This window comes from Panthera tigris, chromosome C1 (genome assembly GCF_018350195.1).
Source record: "Panthera tigris isolate Pti1 chromosome C1, P.tigris_Pti1_mat1.1, whole genome shotgun sequence".
In the NCBI taxonomy this organism is placed as follows: Eukaryota; Metazoa; Chordata; class Mammalia; order Carnivora; family Felidae; genus Panthera; species Panthera tigris.
The window spans coordinates 105620125-105641611 of record NC_056667.1 but is presented as its reverse complement, the minus strand read 5'-3'; the positions used below and the strand labels follow the sequence as shown (position 1 = coordinate 105641611).

At 43.1% G+C, this 21487-nt stretch overlaps 1 pseudogene; it reads right to left on the bottom strand.

Annotated features, from left to right (window-relative positions):
* LOC107180189 overlaps window positions 1-21487 on the bottom strand; it is a 68524-nt pseudogene that overhangs the window by 21927 nt on the left and 25110 nt on the right.

The window sequence follows — 21487 nt, the reverse complement described above, 5'->3', positions numbered from 1 at the left end:
ATGTATTGTTTTAATAATTACATCACAATGTTGTGGGCTTTTTTTAAGGATTTTAAGTGCACATCATAATAACCCAAGTTAAGAGAAGCTGAGATCTGGGGGCGCCTGGGTGGCTCAGTTGGTTGAGCGTCCAATTTCAGCTCAGATCATGATCTCGCAGTCTGTGAGTTCGAGCCCCGCGTCAGGCTCTGTGCTGACAGCTTGGAGCCTGGAGCCTGCTTCGGATTCTGTGTCTCCCTGTCTCTCTGCCCCTCCCTCGCTCATGCTCTGTCTCTCTCTCTCTGTCAAAAATAAATAAACATTAAAAAAAGAGAGAGAGAGAACCTGAGATCTGGACCAGAGTACAAGAGATGGGAAGGTAAGAATAGGATGGAACAAAATACCCCAACTCCAGGTCCCTGAGCTGTGTTTCTCACACTGTGTCTTTGGGGGCTGGGGTGAGGGGCAGTGACAGACTACTCAAGTTACAGCATAAGCAGGGAACACCCACTTTACTTGATGCTGTCCTTTCAAACAGTTTTATGTTAAAATAAACAGATCTCCAGTATAAAACATAAGACCTCAAAGAAAATTCTCTCCTACAGGGTATTAGTTTTGGCTGAACTTTTCAGATACCCCCTCCCCCACATGTACACACACACACACACACACACACACACACACACACACACACACGTGTTCACTTTCTTCTGCCGGGAGCCACTCTTTAGGGGACCTGGTTGAGAAGCCTGCATTAGGCAGTGAGGCTCACCCCATGCCATACCAACAACCCCATGTGGCAAGTGCCCAGAGTCCTCATGCTCTGCCCTTGGACTCCCACCATTTACCCCACCTTCTGGGCTCTCACTCTCAGAGCTGCCCCCATTCAGCCAGCATCTAATCACACTTTAATTTATGGCCCTATTTCCCCTTAGGGCCTGAAGCACACCCACAGTTTACCTGTAACAATCCCAACTTCTCTCCTTAACACAGATTCTCTCTAATCTATGATTTCTCAGACCACCCTGAGAAATCTAGAACCTTCTACACTCCTGCAGCCTTCTGAGGAGCAGCACTGCTACCGGGCATTCTCAGGTCACAAAAAGAAGGGCCAGGACACAATAACAGAAATGTAACAGGACTTGGGGCGCCTGGCTGGCTCAGTCGGTAGAACATGAGACTCTTGATCTCAGGGTTGTGAGTTAGAGCCCCAGGCTGGGTGTGGAGATTACTTAAATAAGTAAACTTATAAAAAAAAAAAGTAAAAAAAAAAAGTAACAGGACTCAAACTGATTAAAAATGGATGAAAAATAGAAGTATTAGATGCACCTTCAAAATCTATGCAAAATCATCAAAATCTAGCCTCTAGGGCTGGGGGCTAGGATGGCAGACTTCCAAAAGACTGCCTGTGATGAATCATTATATACAAGGATTTGTCTAAACCAGACCCGAGGTGGACCTGACATTAGCCCATAGACTTTGCACATTCCTGCAGGGAGGGGCCAGCAACACTGTGGGTTAGGTGTGTGACCCTGGCCATGCCTGTGGCCTTGACTTATACTCCATGGACCAGGTCTTGACTCCTTATCCCTACTCCTCTGGTCTCCGACTCCCAGTCTGGTCCTGCTGCTGCCTTCTCTGCATTGATTGCTATCACAGTCGGACAGGAGGAGGGAGAGCCAATGGAGCCACCTGAGTGGACAGAACACTGACAGGTCCACTGACAGCATCCGGGAAGTCTACAAGCAGGGCCTGCTGAGCACCAGGATGAGGACGCTCAGGAGGTAATTGATATGGTAGAGGACGGGGGCTGGGGGGGGGGGGGGGGAGGGAGTCAAGCAGACCCATGCTCCAATCCTGCTGGTTACTGACAACTTCAAGATACATTGATAACAACTACTGCCCATTATCCAATGCCCTGCATTCCTGCTGAGCTCTTAATAGGCTTTATCTCATTCAATCCTCACAAAGACTCTGAGTTGAGTATTGTCAGTGTCTCTATATTACAGATGAAGAAACTGAGCAGGTAGAGAAGAGAAGTAATTTGTCCAAGGTCATACCACGGTAAGTGATAGAGCTGGGATTCATACCCAGGTCTGACTCCAAAGTCTATGCCTCTAGTCAAATCACTAAACTGAGTGAACAGGGAAGAAGTCACAGAATCAGCTTTGAGAACCCAGTGTCGTCATTCTCCTGGTCAGAGAGCAACAGTGCCTCCCTGAGAGGCAACAGCCCAGACTCTGGGTTCTAATCCTGGCTTTGCTACTTACAGGCTGTGTGACCTTGAGTAAGCTTGGGCCTCTTTGTGCCTCAGTATCTCCTACATAAAATGGAGACAATAATAGAGCCTACCTCATAGTTTGCTCTGGGATTAACTTACTACACCTACAGCACCTGGAACAATGCTCAGTATGTAGTCGGCACTATATAAATATTGACTAGTATCAGTCCTGTAACACTTTCTCAGTTTAAGTTAAACAAGCTGAAAGGAGAAAGTCAAAATCCTGGTAGACAGGTTCTATGCCACGGCATATTACAGTCTTATAATTCATCCTCCAACTAGAAAGTCCCTCCCTACCTCTCAAACTACATGAAGCAATGCTTTGTTGAAAGAGCAAGAGATTCAGAGTCAGAGAGACTTGGGTTCAAACTCTTGCTTTGCCACCTACTCTGTGGCCTCAAGCAAGCTACTTGACCTCTCTGAGCCTCAGTTTTCTCATCTATAACACAGATCCCATTGTACCCACATGGTGGCAATTCAACATTGGGAAGAATGAAGAAGATAAGCCATGTAAGATATGCATGTTGGTGTTGCTCAGCCACACAAAGAGGCAGAAGCAAGGTTGTTTATTCTAGCAGTCTCGCTCAGAAAGAAAAGTCAGACCTTTGATACGGAGTTGGTCAAACATTAATCAAACATAACCTCTTTAGCTAGATCTCTACCAAACGGAATTGCATGTTTGTTGCAGTAAAAGCTCTTTGCATCCTAGCTTATCAAATCGTAAAACAAGGACCCGACTAGATTTCACTCATTTTCAGGGCACTTCCTTATAGGGAATTAAGCTTTTACACTATCACAGGCAAATGAGTATTACAGTTAGGGTTCAAAGCAACCTTGGGGTCAGAAGACCTAGGTTCTCCTGTGAGACTCTGGGCAGATTACCAAACTTTTCCAGACCTTCATTACATCATTTGAAAATTGGGGAAAACAACATCCAGCCCCAGAGAGTTCTGTAAAGATTAAAGGACATAATACATAACCTATAGCAATCTTATGCGCTTTCCTCCTGTTAAAATGGACTAGACATCCCTCTTCTCCTGAAGGGTTAATCCCTCCTCCTGTGCTCTCATTCTCACCACCTCCCTGCCTTCTTTGAGATTTCCTTCCATCCACCACCTACCCTCCTCTGTCTCTTCTTTCCATCACTCCCTCTTCCAGCTCACTCCACTCATTCCCATCAACATTTCTATTAGGAGGAAAAGCACTCCCTCAAATCCATATCTCACAAATTTCTTGAAAAAATTAATCTCACCTGCTCTCTCCATCGCCTCACCTTTTCCTTCTCAATTCTTTCTGATCTGTATTATACCCATACCATGTCGCTCAAAATGCTTTCATCCAAACTACCAGAAAGCTCCCTCCAAGAGACAGTTTTTAGCCCTTGATTTATTTGACCTTTCGGCAGCATTCACTTTCGTTGGCTATTCCCTCTTTTAAAACATTCTTCCCCTAGGTTCCATAAGCTCTCATTCTTCTGATTTTCCTCCTGCCTCTCAGGTTCATCCTTTTTTTAAAGATTTTATTTATTTATGGGAATGAAGGCTGGTGCAGCCACTCTGGAAAACAGTATGGAGTTTCCTCAAAAAACTAAAAATAGAACTACCCTACAACCCAGCAATTGCACTACTAGGTATTTATCCACGGGATACAGGTATGCTGTTTCGAAGGGATACATGCACCCCCATGTTTATAGCAGCATTATCAACAATAGCCAAAGTATGGAAAGACCCCAAATGTCCATCGATTGATGAATGGATAAAGAAGATGTGGTACATATATACAATGGGGTATTACTCGGCAATCAAAAATAATGAAATCTTGCCATTTGCAACTACGTGGATGGAACTGGAGGGTATTATGCTAAGTGACATTAGTCAGTCAGAGAAAGACAAAAAAATCATATGACTTCACTCATATGAGGACTTTAAGAAACAAAACAGATGAACATAAGGGAAAGGAAACAAAAATAATATAAAAACAGGGAGGGGGACAAAACATAAAAGACTCTTAAATATGGAGAACAGAGGGTTACTGGAGGGGTTGTGGGAGGGGGGATGGGCTAAATGGGTAAGGGGCATTAAGGAACCTACTCCTGAAATCATTGTTTCACTATATGCTAACTAATTTGAATGTAAATTTTAAAAAATAAAAAATAAAATAAAAAAGATTTTATTTATTTATTTTTAAGTAGGCTTCATGCCCAGTGTGAAGCCCAACACAGGGCTTGAACTCACAACTCTGAGATCAAGACTTGAGTTGAACACTAACTGACTGAGCCACCCAGGTGCCCCATCTCAGGTTCATTCTTATTCTGCCTTGTTAGCATCTCTTTTCTTTCCTTAAATGGTGGTCATTCTCAAGGACATGGCCTGGGTCCTCTTCTCTTCCCACATGAACCATATCCCTGGCTAATCTCATTTACCCCCTTCCCCATTCAGGCATCATTCATAGAGTAATAACTGCACTTGGATGTTCCACAAGCTTCTCGAACTAAGCGTAAAAACCACAGTCATGGGGTTTGGGTCCAGCAAGTAAGAAGCATGCAAGTCACTGCTTCACCCCAACAACAAGTAAAAAACCGAACAAACTAAAAACCAACAACCCTTCTTCTTTTTTTTTTTAAAGTTGTTTGTTTGTTTTCAGAGAGAGAGAGTGAGAGCACAAGCAAGTAAAGCACAGAGCAGAGAGAGAGGGGAGAGAGAATCCCTAAGCTGGCTCCTCACCATCAGTGCAGAGCCCAATGCAGGGCTTGAACTCATGAACCATGAGATCATGACCTGAGCCAAAACCAACAATCAAACACTTAACCGAATGAGCCACGCAGGTGCCCCAACAACCTTCTTAATGTCCATATCCACCAGCGAAGTGAGGCCACAAGTCAAACTGCTGCCTCCACAACTGGAGAAAATCACCAGGAGGATACAGAGAACCACAACTGGAGCAAAACCCTCATGAGTGCCACAGCAGGGCAACCTCAACTGTAACTGACCAAGTGTTGGAGGCTCAGGGTGGACAAGTCTGAGAGAAAAAGTCCAGGGAGATTCAGTTACTGGGAACCCTCACACTTCTGAAAGTTTTACGTCCTGAGCTCTTCCAGGTTCTCACAGTGAACACTGTGTTTCCAGCAGTGGGAAGAGAGAGGGAACCATGTGGAAATACTCCAAGCATTCTGTTCTTAACAAGGTCTGCCCTCAGGAGAAGCTGTTAACCAGAGCCTGGGGTTCTGTCAGGGCCTTACTGACCTCTCTACCAAAGAGAGAAGGGAAATACCCAATTCTAGCCCACTATAGCCATCCCGTCCCACGTAAAGCCGGGGGGGGGGGGGGGGGGTTGACAGCCTGCAGCAAGTTCAGGAGCCTAGAGGCACAGGCTCACTGAAACTGATCACAGGCCTACAGAACACTCCTCCTCCCCTCATACCTCACCACTGTTACTAAAAGGCCTACTCACAGCAGTGCCTTTTACCCAATACATCATGTCTGGCTGCCAAAAAGAAATTAAGACACATACTAAAAGGCAAAAAAACACAGTTTAAAGAAACAGAGCAAGCATCAGAACCAGATTCAGACATGGCAGGGACATCAGAATTACCAGACTGAGACTTTAAAACAACTGTGATTAGTATGCTAAGAGCTCTAATGGATAAAATAGACAGCATGCAAGAACAGATGGGCAAAGTAAGCAGGGAGACGGAAATTCTAAGAAAGAACCCAAGAGAAATTCTAGAGATCAAAAACACGGTAGTAACAGAAATGGAAAAACCTCTGACGTGCTTAGTAGTAGACTAGACACAGCTGAGAAAGAATCTCTGAGCTTGAGGATAAGAATTACATTCAAATTCTCCTCAGAAACCAGGTAACCAAGAAGAGAGTAGAGCAAAATATTCAGTGTTCAGAGAAAAAAAAATACCATCCTAAAATTCTGTACCCTGTGAAATTACTCTTCAAAAGTGTAGGAGAGGGACACTTGGGTGACTCAGTCAGTTAAACATCTGACTCTTGATTTTGGCTCAGGTCATGATCTCACAGTCGTGAGACTGAGCCCCAGAGTAGAGCTCTTTGCTACCAGCACAGACAAGCCTGCTTGGGATTCTCTCTCTCTCTCCTCTTCATGCACACATGCTCTCTCTCTCAAAAGAAATAAATAAACATTAAAAAAAAGTGCAGGAGAAAGAGTTCTCAAACAAAAACTGAGGAAATTTGTTGCCAGTAGACCTGTCTTGCAAGAAATGTTATAAGAAATTCTTCAGAGAGAAGGAAAATTATATAGGTCAGAAATGTGGATCTACATAAAGAAAGGAAGAGTTTCTGAAAAGGAATAAGTAAAGGTAAAATTAAAGCTTTTTTTAAAAAATGTGTATTTATTTTTGAAAGCACAAGCGGGGGAGGCGGGGGGGTGGGGGACAGAGGATCTGAAGCACGCTCTATGCTGACGGCAGCAAGTCTGATGTGGGACTCAAATTCACCAACTGCAAGATCATGACCTGAGCTGAAGTCCAATGTTCAACCAACTGAGCCATCCAGGTGCCCCAAAATTTTTATTTTTCTTATTTTTGGTTGATCTAACAGATAATAAGTTGCTCAAAATAATAACAGTAATATTGTATTGAATTATGCAACAGAAAGAAAATCAATAAGGACATAGTTGAACTCAACAGCACCAACAATCAACTGGATATAATTGATATCTACAGACCATTTCATCCCATAACAGCAGAGTACATATTATACTCAAGATCACAGGAAGCATTCACCAAGACAGACCATATAAAAAACACCTTAACAAATTTAAAAGAATAGGAATCATACAATGTCTGCTCTCAGACCACAGTGGAATTAAACTAGAAACCAAAAACAGAAAGATAACTGGAAAATCTCCAAATACATGGAGATTAAACAACATACTTTTAACTAACACATGGATCAAAAAAGAAATCTGAAGCAAAATCTTGAAGTATTTTCAACTAAATGAAAATAAAACCCCTGTTTATTAAAATTTGTGGGATGCAACAAAAGTAGTGCTTTGAGGGAAATTCACAGCATTAAATGCATATATTTAAAAAGAAGGAAGATCTAAAATCAATCATCTAAGCTTTCCAAACTGAGCCTGGCAGAATGGCTCCCACAAAGAAGGGTGGCCAAATGAAGGGCTGTTCTGCCATCAACGAGGTAGTGACCAGAGAATACACCACCATCAACAGTCACAAGCACATCCATGGCATGGGTTCCAAGAAGCGTGCCCCTCGGGCACTCAGAGATCTGAAAATTTACCATGAGAGAAAGGGGAACTCCAGATGTGCAGACTAACACCAGGCTCAACAAAGCTGTCTGGGCAAAAGGAATAGGGAATGCTCCATACCATATCTGTGTGCGGTTGTCCAGAAAAACTTAAGAAGGATGAAGATTCACTAAACAAGCTCTATACACTGGTTACCTATGTACCTGTCACCACTTTCAAACATTTATAGTTAATGTGGATGAGAACCAACTGCTCATTGTCAAATAAAGGTATAAAACAGAAAATAAATAAATAAATATAATCAAATCAAATCAATTATCTAAGCTTCCACTTTAGGAAACTGGAAAAAAGAGAAGCAAATTAAATCCAAGGTAAGCAGGAGAAAAGAAATAATAAGAATTAGAGTAGAAAGCAATAAAACTGAAAACAGTATATCAACAGAAAAAGTCAATGAAACCAAAAGTTGGTTCTTTGAAAATATCAATAAAATAAAAAGGAAAATACAAATTACTAATATCAGAAATGAAATGGGAGACATCACTATAGATCCTAAACATCAAAAGGATAATGTAAGAATACTACAAAGAACTCTATGCCCACAAATTTTATAACTTAGATGAAATGGACCAATTCCTTGAAAGATACAATCTGCCAAAACTCACCTAGGCAAAGAGACAGACAATCTGAGTAGGCCTATATCTATGAATGAAACTGAATCAATAACTAATAAGCTTTCAAAACAGAAAGCACTAGGCCAAGATGGGTTCACTGGTAAATTCTACCAAATTAATTTAAGGAGAAATTATACCAAGTTCTATATAATCTCCTTCAGAAGATAGAAGCAGAAGAAATACTTCTCAACTCATTCTATGACCAGTATTACCCTAATACCAAAACCAGACAAAGGCGTTACAAGAAAAAGAAAAAACTACAGTTCAATATCTCTCATGAACATAGATGCAAAAATCCTCAACAATACGTTAGCAAATCAAATCGAACAATGTATGAAAAGAATTGTATACCATGACCAAGTGATTTTATCCCACATATGCAAGGCTGATTCAACATTCCAAAATCAATTAATGTCATCCATCAAATCATCAGGCTAATGAAGAAAAATCACATGACCATATCAATAAATGCATAAAAAACATTTGACAAAGTCCAACATTCACTCATGATAAAAATTCTCAGTGAACTAGCAATAGAGGGGAACTTCCTCAACTTGATAAAGAATATCTACCAAAAATCTATAGCTAATATCATAGTTAATTGTAAGAAACTAAAACCTTTTCCCACTAAGAGCAGGAAAAAGGGAAGGATGTCCCCTCTCACCACTGCTTTTCAGCATCATACTGGAATAGCTAATGCAATAAGACAAGATAAGGAAATAAACAGGGGCACTTGGGTGGCTCAGTCAGTTAAGCGTCCAACTCTTAATTTCAGCTCAGGTCATGATCTCATGGTTGGTGAATTTGAGCCCCACATTGGGCTCTGAGCAGGCAATGCAGAGCCTGCTTGAGATGGTCTCTCTGTCCCTCCCCAACTCGTGCATGTGTGCACGCTCTCTTTCTCTCTCAAAAAATAAATAAACTTTTAAAAAATAAAAAATAGGGACGCCTGGGTGGCTCAGTCAGTTAAGCGCCAGACGTTAGCTCAAGTCATGATCTCATGGTTCACGGGTTCACGTGGGGCTCTGTGCTGACAGCTCAGAGCCTGGAGCCTGCTTCGGATTCTGTGTCTCCCTCTCTCTCTGCCCCACCCCCACTCGCGCTCTGTCTCTCTCTCTCAAAAATAAATAAACATTAAAAAATTTTTAATAAAAAATAAAATAAAAAGGAAATAAACAATATAGATTAGAAAGGGAAATAAAATTGTATTCACAGATGACATGATCATCAATGTAGAAAATTCTAAAGAATTGACAAAAACTACCTAGAACTAATAAGTGATTATAGTAAGGTTGTCAGATACACTGTTTTGTTTTATTTGTTTCTATTTTGAGAGAGAGAGAGAGAGAGAAAGAGAGAGAGAGAGAGGGAGGGAGAAGCTCATGTGCAAGCAGGGGAGAGGTAAAGAGAAAGGGAGAGAGAGAATTGCAAACAGGCTCTGTGCTGACATGGGGCTCCATCTCACGAACTGTGAGATCATGACCTGGGCTGAAATCAAGAGTCTGATGCTTAACTGACTGAGCCACGCAAGCAACTGTCAGGTACAAGTTTAATATACAAAAGTCAACTGCTTTCATATACCAGCAATAAACAAGAGAAATTTGAAATTAAAAATATAATACCTAGGGGTGCCTGGGTGGCTCAGTCAGTTCTAAGCGTTCGCCTTCAGCTCAGGTCATGATCTCACACTCCGTGGGTTTGAGCTCCATGTCAGGCTCTGTGCTGACAGTTCAGAGCCTGGAGCCTGCTTCAGATTCTTGTCTCTCTCTATCTCTGCCCCTCCCCTGCTCATGCTCTCTCTCTCTCTCTGTCTCAAAAATAAATAAAAACATTAAAAAAAATTTTTAATAAAAAAATAAGAATAAAAAATACATATATAATACCACAATAGCATCCCCCCAAAATGAAATACTTAATTATAAATTTACCAAATATGTATAAGCTGTATACAAGTAAAACTACAAAGCTCTGCTGAAAAATCAAAGAACTAAAAAAATAGAGAGATGTTCCATGTTTGTGAATAAGAAGACTGGCTATTGTCAAGATGGCAGTTCCTCCCAACTTGATCTATAGATTCAATGCAATCCCAGTCAAAATCCCAACAAGTTGTTTTGTGGATAGCAACAAACTGATTCTGACGTTTATATGGAGAGACAGACTCAGAATAACCAACATAATATTGAAGGAGAAGAATAAAGTTGGAGGACTGACACTACCCAACTTCAAGACTTTTCTATAAAGCTACAGTAATCAAAAGTAATCAAAATTTCAGGGCACCTGGGTGACTCAGTTGGTTGAGTGTCCAACTTTGGCTCAGGTCATGATCTCATGGTTTGCGAGCTCAAGCCCCACATCAGGCTCTGTGCTGACAGAAATAGACCTATGTAAATAATATAGTCAACTGATCTTGACAAAGGAGCAAAGGCAACAAATGAAGACTGTCTTTTTAACAAACACAGCTGCAACAACTATACATCTATAATGCACAAAATAATCCACACACAGACCCTACGCCTTTTGCAAAAATCAACTCAAGATGGATCGCAGACCTAAATATAAAATGCAAAACTATAAAACTCCTAGAAGATAACATAGAAGAAAATCTAGGTAAACCTTAAGTCTAGCAGTGACTTTTCACAACGCAGAGTACTAACCACTATACGATCACGGCCAGCAGAGACTTTTCAGATACAACACCAAAGTCATGATCCATGAAGTAAAGAATTGATAGGCAACACTTTATTAAAATTAAAATCTTCTGCCTGGCGTGGAAACACTGTCAAGGAAAGGAAAAGACAGGGGAGCCTGGCTGGCTCAGTCAGTAGAGCATGTGACTCTTTTTTTTTTTTAATTTTTTTTTAAATGTTTATTTATTTTTGAGCAGGGGAAGGCCAGAGAGAGAGAGAAGACACAGAATCTGAAGCAGGCTCCAGGCTCCAAGCTGTCAGCACAGAGCCTGACACGGGGCTCAAACTCATGAACCATGAGATCATGACCTGAGCTGAAGCTGGACACTCAACTGACTGAGCCAGCCAGGTGCCCTGAGCGTGTGACTCTTAATCTGGAGGTTGTGAGTTCAAGTCCCATGTTGAGTTAGAGATTACTTAAAAATAAAACTTTAGAAAAAAAAAAAAAGAAAGAAAATGGGGGCACCTGGCTGGCTCAGGCAGTTAAACGTCCGACTTTGGCTCAGGTCATGATCTCACGTTCATGGGTTCGAGCCCCATGTCTGGCTCCATAATGACAGCTCCAGAGCCTGGAGTGTGCTTTGGATTCTTCATCTCCCTCTCTCTCTGCCTCTCCCCTGCTCATGCTCTGTCTCTCAAAAATAAATAAACATTTAAAAAAAAGGGGGGGAAAGACAAGACACACACTGGGGAAAAAATAACTCCAAAAGACATATTTGATAAAGGACTATTATCCAAAATACGCAAAGAACTTTTAAAACTCAACAGTAAGAAAACAAACAACTCATTGAAAAATGAGCTAACGATATTAACAAGTATCTCACTAAAGAAGATACAGAGACGGTGGGGAACCTGGGTGACTCAGTCGGTTGAACATCTGACTCTTGATTTTGGCTCAGGTCATGATTCCAGGGTCATGGTATCAAGTCCCACATCGGGCTCTGCACTGAGCATGGGGCCTGCTTGAGGTTCTCTCTCTCTCCCCCCCCACCTCTGTCCCTTTCCCCTGCTTGTGCTCTGTCATAAATAAATAAATAAATAAATAAATAAATAAATAAATAAATAAATAAAATTTAAGAATTAAAAATAAAATAGGTCTTAATTCCTCTGCCTACTTCAGTTTCGCCCCAATCTAATCCACCCTCTCCATTCAGCCAAGATGAGCTTTTCTAAAATGCATTCTTGAAGGGGCACCTGGGTGGCTCAGTTGGTTAAGTGTCCAACTCTTGATTTTGGCCTGGGTCATGATCTCACTGTTCTTGAGTTCAAGCCCCACACTGGGCTCTGCGCTGACGGTATGGAGCCTGCTTGGGATTCTCTCTCTCCCTTTCCCCTGCTTGCACTGTCTCTCTCTCAAAATAAATAAATTAAACATCAAAAAGATTATAAAATGCATTCTTGAAAACCCTGTAACAGATCCCATGTGTTCTTAGGACGAAGTCTAGACTTCTGGGAGATGCTGTAGGAGCCATGCCCACATCCCCATGACCCACCCTAGATATCACCTACAGACTGTCCCATACACACAATGGCCTCCAGCAGCTCTGTCTCTCAGCCTGCCCCAGGTCATTCTCTGAGGAACCTGGGACTGGCCAGAAGTGGAAGGCGTTAAGGTTCCCAGATGCAACCTCCAACCAATGAGGGACGAGAGCACTGGATAAACGTCTGCCTTCCTAGACCAATGTGACAATTCAGAGGCATGTCCAACAGGCTCTCAGGTGTCTCTGGTGGTGCTGGCCTTCAGTTGCCTGCTGGTTAATACAGCCTTTGCAGGCTTCCTTCCCTTCCGCTTACTTTCCCATTCCTTCATCATGCTTCCTGGAACCAACCTGCAAATAAACTACTTCTACTTGCCTGTTTTTGCTTTTGGGGTACTCCAACAGAAGACAGTCCCCTTACATGGCTCATCACCCCTTCATCATCAGGTCCCTGTTTCCTTTTTCAACATTAGTCTTTGCCACTTCCCAATTTGTACTCTGTCGTCAACAGGCAAACAACTTCTTTTAGCTCCTCTAGGCCTTGGCACATACTATCTTTCCCCTCTTAGAACACTCTTCATCTAACTCCCATTCAACCCTGCTTTATCTGCTTAAATGTCACTTCCTCCAGGAAGGCTTCCAGAATTTCCAAGTTCAGGTTTTGTATTACTTCCATCTGTTTTCAAGACATCCCATTCTCCCCCCAAACACAGCACTTATCATATCATTTGGAATAGTTTCCTTAATTCTCTCCTGCCACCCGTACTCTATGTTTCAGGAGAGCAGAGACCATGTCTTCCTTGTTCATTGTTGCACCAGAAAAATCTAGCACAGTCCCAGGCACAGAGTAAAACTTTCTGAATAGGTCTGGCACATGACAGGTGCCAAAAAATATTTGTGGAAATGAAAAGGAAAGAAGAACCAAAACAGTGCTCAAAACAAGGTGCAGTGTAACTTGTCTAAACTGACAGGACACAGTCCAGAGAGGGAACAAGTGACCAGGTTTGACATTCTTCAGCTTCCCGCCTGAGCCACCCTGTGGAACACAGAATGGACCCACCTCCAAACTCCAGAAATCATGGAGACAGCTTTCAATAAAAAGAACACAAACTACTATATGGGTAGTGTCACTGTGAAAATAATTCATAATCCATGAACTGACTCAGAGTTATCCTGAATAATTTAGCAGCAAGCCCACCAAGTCTAGTAACAAATTTCTACGATTTGGCTACAGTACAGACAGGCTGTATCAGGACAGGTTAACTGCAGAGTCAAACAGCACAATAAAGTCCAGTCAGGTCTGGCAGCTCTCCTTCAAGTGGTGACTCAGGGACTTCTAGTCATCAGGGGGAGAAGGTATGCAGGGAGGACAGAGAGAATACGGGAGCTCACACCTGATATTTAACCACCTCAGCCCTGAAGTGAACACATCCCTCCCTCTGCTGATAACTCGTCTTGTCACACGAGACCCACAGGGCTCCAGGGCAGGGGGCTTGCTAATGGAGCTCCCGGCTGGGTATCTGTTTCCCAACCCTGCTCTACACCATGGAAGGGGCCCACGGGTCTTTGGGGGTCAGCTAGCAGCCTCTGCCACACTGCCATAAGGGTTATTTTGTTTTAGGAAACTGAAGTGATCTGACAAGCGTTGGGGATCCTATCAGTACAGCTACAGTACCTTCATCATGTCAAATGGAGATAGAGTCAAAGATGGACATTGCTATCCCTTCTCACAGGCACCTCTACAATATTCTCGGCCCTCGCTGGTTTCCCTTTCTCCAAATTCACCCTGCTCCACCCTTAGCCTTCACTTCCAATTGATCATACTGAGTAACTGCTCTAAATTCAAACCTGCCCCCTTTAAGGCACCTTAGTGGCCTCTGGCACCTTTAGGATGAAGTGTAGACTCCTCAGCAGGGCATAAAAGGCCCACCAGGTTCTGGCTTCCACCTCCCCCCCAGCCTCATCTCCCTACATTCCCTTCTCCTGCTCTATGCTCCACACTACCTGCAGCCCCACAAGGCACTAGGCCCCTTCATGCCTATGCTTGGGCCATGACCCTTTCTGGGACACTCTCTCCCCTTCTCCCGGGGAGCACCTGTGCTGTCCTTCCAGATCCAGCTCAAGTGTCTCTTCCTCTGTGAAGACTTCTTTGAATCCACCTCCCCCACAACCACAGTTAGACATTTTGTCCTTTGAGCCACCACCTGTCTTTATACATACATTGAGTATCACACTTGTCACATGACACTACACTAACTTGCTTCTATATCTGTCTTACCTATTCTATGAGACCACAAACTCCTTCAGTTCAGGGACCAACTCTTTTCATCACCATTTTCAGAGGCTGACGTGATACCCAACATGTACTAGGAACTCAATATATGTTTGATGAATGAATTACCAGATACATGCAAAGGAATCACAAGTCATGTAGAGCGAATCTTGAGAGGCAACATTCTTTTGTTGCTTATGGAAGCCAACAGATAAAGATAATATTTCCAAGCTAAGAAATATGCCTCTGGGGCCTCTAATTTCAATGCAGCTTGTGACCAGAAAAATTCATGACCAAGTTCATTCGGATTTCAGATTGGGCTTAGGAATCAAAACAGTACTTTCTCATTTATGCTGATCCTTTTTTACATGTTCATAAACTTAAAACCAAGCATGTGGAACTGACTCAGACACCCAAATGGGATAGCAAGCAGGAGCAAGCTCCTGTCCAATGAGAAATCATCCCAGTAGGGCACAGATGCCAAGCTGAACAACTTTTTATGGATGAAGATGAATTCAAATTAAAAAAAAAATTTTAATGTTTACTTATTTTTAAGAGAGACAGAGCATGAACGGGGGAGGGTCGGGGGGGGGGGGGGGACACAGAATCCGAAGCAGTCTCCAGGCTCTGAGCTGTCAGCACAGAGCCCAATGCGGGGCTCAAACCCAGAAACCATGAGATTATAACCTGAGCCAAAGTCAGATGCTTAACTGACTGAGCCACACAGGCACCCCCAATTTTTTTAATTTCCTCTTTATAATAAGAACCAGATAAAAACAGGTAAGCTGGTTTTATTAAAGAACTTTTTAGAAAATAAGCTGAATAGTAACACTTTTTCTCAATTAAAAAGTTAATACTTACACCAAAAATAAAAATTTCTAAGTATCAGAAGATAATGAATTAATATAACTTTTCCTAGCCTGCCTATTAAATCTTTTATCTAAATCCTATGTCAAATTTCAATGCTTGCGTTTAACTATGTATTTGCAGTCTCGTCCTTTCATGGCTCAGACCTGGCAATTTTATTAACCAGGAAGATGTAGGAAATACCATTGATTGGGATGTAATAATATGTAGCAGGTACTATGTGAGATGCTTTACATACATATCATCTTTTTAAATGTCCCTAACAACCAGATCCCTGAGTGGCTCAGTTGGTTAACCATCTGACTCTGGCTCAGGTCATGGTTTCACGGTTCGTGAGTTTGAGCCCCGTGTTGGGTTCTGTGCTGACAGCTCTGAGCCTGGAGCCTGCTTTGGATTCTGTGTCTCCCTCTCTGTCTGCCCCTCCCCTGCTCATGCTCTGTCTCTCTCTCTCTCTCAAAAATAAATCAATGTTAAAAAAAATTTTTAAATAAATAAAAAATGTCCCTAACAGCCTCCTAAGGAAGTGCACTGGACCCTCGATGGGTTTTACCCTGCCCAACATCCGGCCTCCTGTACACATTTAAGGAATTCCCTGTCCTGTGAGTCTCTCACTGCAGGCACTCTGTCTCCCTCTACAAAGACTGGAAAGCCAGGTACTCACTTTCCAAGACCCCCTTACAACTGGAAGTTAGCAAGAGGCCCTGGGCCAGACTATCAGACAGACTGACCCAGACTTGAGTCAGAAGCTAGTAACCCAGAGAGGCAGGGACTTATAAAGAATCGCTAATTAAATTCTTACCTATGGTCACATGGAATCGGGAACCCCCTGAAGGGAAGATCTGAGGGACCAAGAGCCACAGACCAATAGGAACAGTATACGGAATTCAAGACTGTGGAATGCAGTGGTTTCTTCTAATGTCCCTGCACAGAACAAAGACAAATTCTTACCTTTTACCCCTACAACATGCACTGAAATCCAAGACTTTATATAACTTAAAAAAATAAAGCTCTCTTATGTATATTCTCTCTCTCTCTCTCTCTCTCTCTCACACACACACACACACACACCCTCAAAAGTTTGATTCTGTGGGTCACCAAATTAACTGTTAAATCCACACCCTCGCAGGATCTTTTGTGTGAAATTTAGGGTACTGAGGAGAAAGAATTTAACCCCGAGTACTGGAACTGGGAAACACGCCAGCATTTGGCTGACTCAGAACACTCAAAACCTCACTGAGTCTTATCAGCCACTCCCTCCTTGTCCCTTGAAATGCTTTCAGCGTCCCTGACGACCTGCACCTGGAGGCAGGCACAGCAAGGGAAGCCAGTTCATCACCCACTCCACCCACAAACAACACTCCTTGTCTCTGAGCCTCTAATGAGGGCAGATCTCAGATGCCCTAAAAGAGCCCATTCTAAGGCCAGTCTCCTGCGCTGCCAGGGAAACTGGCTTTATGCTTGGTCCAGTGTTGTTTGTGATGATCGGTCCCGAATATCGACAGGAAAGAGGGATGCGGCCACGTAATGAGGCTGGGAACAGGCCGGCTAGATCCTGGAGATCTTGGGGTAACTTCCAGTCCTCCCTGGGGTAGGAGTGAGATCATTTAAAATTATAGAAAGTATGGTTGCATTAGGTTGTGTGGGAGGAACTTATTCCTTCAAAAGGGTAAATACAGGAAAAAGGACTTAGGTGGAAGTTGGACCACCGAAGGCATGGACTCAAGCGGTTGCTTTTGTTTGGCCACCTGGCATCTGAGCCCCCTTCTCATGTTTGGAAATTTCCCATTTCCCAGTCTTAAAAAGAGTTTTGGTGGATGGAAGAACCCACCTCTCACTATAGCAGCTGAAATACTACACAGACTTCCCCTGACTCCTTCACCCCTAGGGAACAGCAGATGACCTAAGTTCTGGAAGCAGACACACCTTACCCCACTGAATGAGAAACCAGAAACGGACTGTAGAGAATCCACTGTATCAGCAGGCAGGAGCAGCGCTGAGTTCCAGCAGCTAGTGGCGCCAACTAGCGGCCAGCACCCAACCGCCGGACACTGTTACTCCCAGTCCATGGGACCAGCTGTGTGACTCTGGCTGTGCTTCCACTTTGGTCCCAGCAGCTGCCTGACCTGCCTTGTTCATATGTATTTTCCTTTCTTGAGATGAGGTTAGCTCTCCAATACCTTTCTAGCAAATTCTTTTTCTGCTTAAGTGTACAAGTAAATGTGTAGTTGGTTTGTTGTTAGACACTAAGAACTCTGGCTGAGACAAGTGGATGTTATCGCATTATAGAAATCAAAACTTAGAGAGGTTCAGTGACCCACAAAACAAGACATCCAAATAGTGGCAGCATTCTGTCTCTCATCTGTTTTCCATTCTGGCACACAGCAATACCCAGAACTGGAATGTTTCCCTCTGTGGAGGAACACAACTCCAATCAGAGATGCTGTTATACTAACGTGGAGAAAAGTCATTCACAACATTTTAATGGGACATTAGGAAAAATCATTTTTTTCCAGAAACATTTCCCAAATTCTGCTTATCAGAATCCACCACAAGAGTGGAACGCATTGAAATACAACACTTCCACCTTCTTTAAAACAAAATCTGTTTCCTTTCTCTGCCACAGCATGCCAGAAAAGTCCCCAAGAAAGCTAAAAGAAAGTCAAGGGAAAGCATCTTTTTCCTCCTGCTATACAGTGGAAACAATCTTTTGAATAATTAATTGACTAAAGGTACAGAGCTCCGGGAGGCTCAGGTTCCTGTCTATCATTAAACAATTGTGGGCGGGGCACCAGCTCCAAATCAACAGGCCCAGCCCTTTCACAAGAACTTGGAGTTGGCCTGATGATGGTTTTTGAATAAACAGCAGCCTGCCTCTTCCTCCCAGAGATCTCTGGACAGCTGGTGCCTGGCACAGAGTGGGCACCCAATAAACACCTACTAAATGAATTCATCTTCGTCATTCCTATACTAAGAGTTCAAAGCCATCTAACTTGGAGTTCAGACCCTAAGGACATAGAGGATCTGAAAAACAAATTCTTTTTTTGTTTTGTTTTCTGTCTCCCTTCATTTCTTTGCCCAATTTCCATTCCCTGATGTTCGTTAGTGCTGAAGACAAGCTGGGAGCAAATTAAACATGACCAACAGAGCCAGACTTTCTAAAGTATCCCTAGAAAAGCAGAGAATTCCATGGGACAGGGATGAAAAGTTCGGCCCAGAAGGGAGGGTGTTGTCACCGCTGCTGAGGGCTCTCAGAGAACAAATACTAATAGAATTAAACATGCTCTTTTCTCATCCCTGAAATAAAAGAAAGGCAAGATCCTACATCCTCAGTTCCAGGACTCCCCTCTACCTACTGTGGGGGGTGGTGGTGGTGGTGGTGGTGGTAATAGTTTATATTAGATAAATATTCTCATCCTGTCCAGGATCAGTATTTAGTGACTCCGAAGAGAAACCAAAGCACCACTTTGCACCACAAGCTCCCACTTCGGCTTCTTATCTTTTTTTTTTTAAGCTTTTTTTTTGAGACAGAGAAAGAGACAGAAAAAGACAGAGTGAGAGAGTGGGGGAGAGCAGAGAGAGAGGGAGAGAGAATCCCAAGCAGGCTCCACGCTATGAGCACAGAGCTCAATGTGGGGCTCGAACCCACAAACCATGAGATAATGACCTGAGCCAAGATCAACAGTCTGACTGACACTCAACCGACCAGAGCCACCCAGATGACCCAGTTCAGCTTCTTACCTTTAAAAAACAACAACAGGGGCGCCTGGGTGGCTCAGTCGGTTAAGCGGCCGACTTCGGCTCAGGTCACGATCTCGCGGTCCGTGAGTTCGAGCCCCGCGTCGGGCTCTGTGCTGACAGCTCGGAGCCTGGAGCCTGTTTCAGATTCTGTGTCTCCCTCTCTCTGACCCTCCCCCATTCATGCTCTGTCTCTCTCTGTCTTAAAAATAAATAAAAACGTTAAAAAAAAATTTAAAAAACAACAACAACAACAAAAAACTACCTGGAGGCACAGAGTAGGCAGAGTAATCCCTTTCTCCCCTGTGCCCCCAGGTTCTCACCCTAATCCTTGGAACCTGTGAATCCTATGTGGCAAGAGACTTTGCAGATGGGATTAAGGGCCTCAAATTGGGGAGATTATCCTGGATTGTCTGGGTGGGCCCAATCTTATCACGTTAGTCCTTAAAAGCAGAGAAATTGCCCTGGCATTGGAGAAGACTTGTGAGACTACATCCGACTTCTGACCTCCAGAACGGTAAGATCTACAACACCCAAGCCTCCACTTGAGAGTTGTCACTCTCTGCCTGTTCACGTTCATTTTAGGAACAAGTACACAGACAACCCAAGGGAAGTGAGCCTGCTTTTGTTGTTGCTATTTGTTTTCTCATTTGTTTCCCTGACCAACTATAAAAGTCCCTGCCTGACTCTCTGGAGTGACTGCTAGCATCTTCTTTCCTGTGTGAAATTCCTCCGGACTGAGTGGGCCACTGAACTGCGGTGGCGGGCAGGTCAGTATCTGAACTAATAATGAATGGCCCGGCAGTTTCTCCTCCACGAATCACAGAATGTTGGAGCTAGTTGGAGCCTTGAGATCATCTATTCCAGTCTTATTTTACAGTAGGAAACAGATGCCCAGAGAGTTAAAAAGACTTCCCGAGAAAACAAAAAAACACTGATGCCCGGCCCCTGCCCCCAGAGATGCTGATTCGATTGTTCTGTGGTAGGGCCTAAGTGTCCATTATTTTTCAAAGCCCTCCTTTCTCATGGGACTTTGAAATTTGGCCTACTCTCAACACATACTGAATTCTACTTAAAGGTCCAGACTAACGATAATTAATTTCCAGTATCACAGAGACCAATACCTGTTTTATTCCTGGTCACTATAAGCTTTCATTCGATGCAAAGCAAAAACATTTCTGCATGTTCTTCCCTGAAAGTTCTCATTTTCCCTGTCCTTGTTTACCTTCTGAGAGAGAACCTTATGTGACTCCATTTCCTTCCCTGGGTCCTACGCTGTCAGTGTTTCTTTTTCCTCTCCATGCCTTGGGAACCGAAGTCTGCCCCCAGACCTCAATCCCAACAGTCGACAGACCTCTCCATGGTACTCCCCACATGCCTTCATGAACCACCTTGGGCCTGGCGTGTGGACAGCCCCCTTGCCTCCATGCTGTGCTCAGGCCAACAGGAAGTTGCTGGTTCCTCCAAATCAGCAGTCATGCACGGAAAAAATGCTATTTGCAGATGCTTTGATTTTTAAGATTAATACTTCTTTTATTAAAGTTCAATTTAAAGGGTACCTGGGTGACTCAATCAGTTAGGTGTCTGACTTCGGTTCAGGTCATGATCTCACAGTTCATGGGTTCAAGCCCCACATCGGGCTCTGTGCTGACAGCTCAGAGCCTGGAGCCTGCTTCAGATTCTGTGTCTCCCTCTCTATGCCCCTCCCTGGCTCACACTCTCTCCATCTCTCTCTCAAAAATAAATGAACATTAAAAAAAATTTTTTTAAGTTAAATTAAAAAATCCAGTATTTCCAGTGTAAATCTAGTTATTAACCAAGTGCAATTCAACAATCACTTTTCGAAGTGCCTTCAAAAATTAATTTAATGCTATTAAATATTTAAATACTGACTTTGAAGATTTAGTATATTATAATTCTCTTTTTAATTCTTTTTCTGATTAAGACCTTCCATTTGGGTCTCAAGTCACATTCTTGATGGTATCATGATGCCAATTCATCAGATCCTGCTCACAACATGGAATCACACTGTAAACTTTTATACTATTGCATGATTTGGGTTGACCGAATTCTGTATCTCTCTCATCATTTCCTTCCTTGGCAGGGCCGTAACTCACATTTTTAAATAGCACCCTTTGTATTTTACATGGTTCTCCTGTTTTTTTGTTTTTTTGTTTTTGGCTCCACAGTTTTCAGGCTCTGTGCTAATGACCCCCCACCATATACTAATAGCACCCCACACCAATGCCTGATCTCTTCCCCAGTTTCTGACCTCCTTG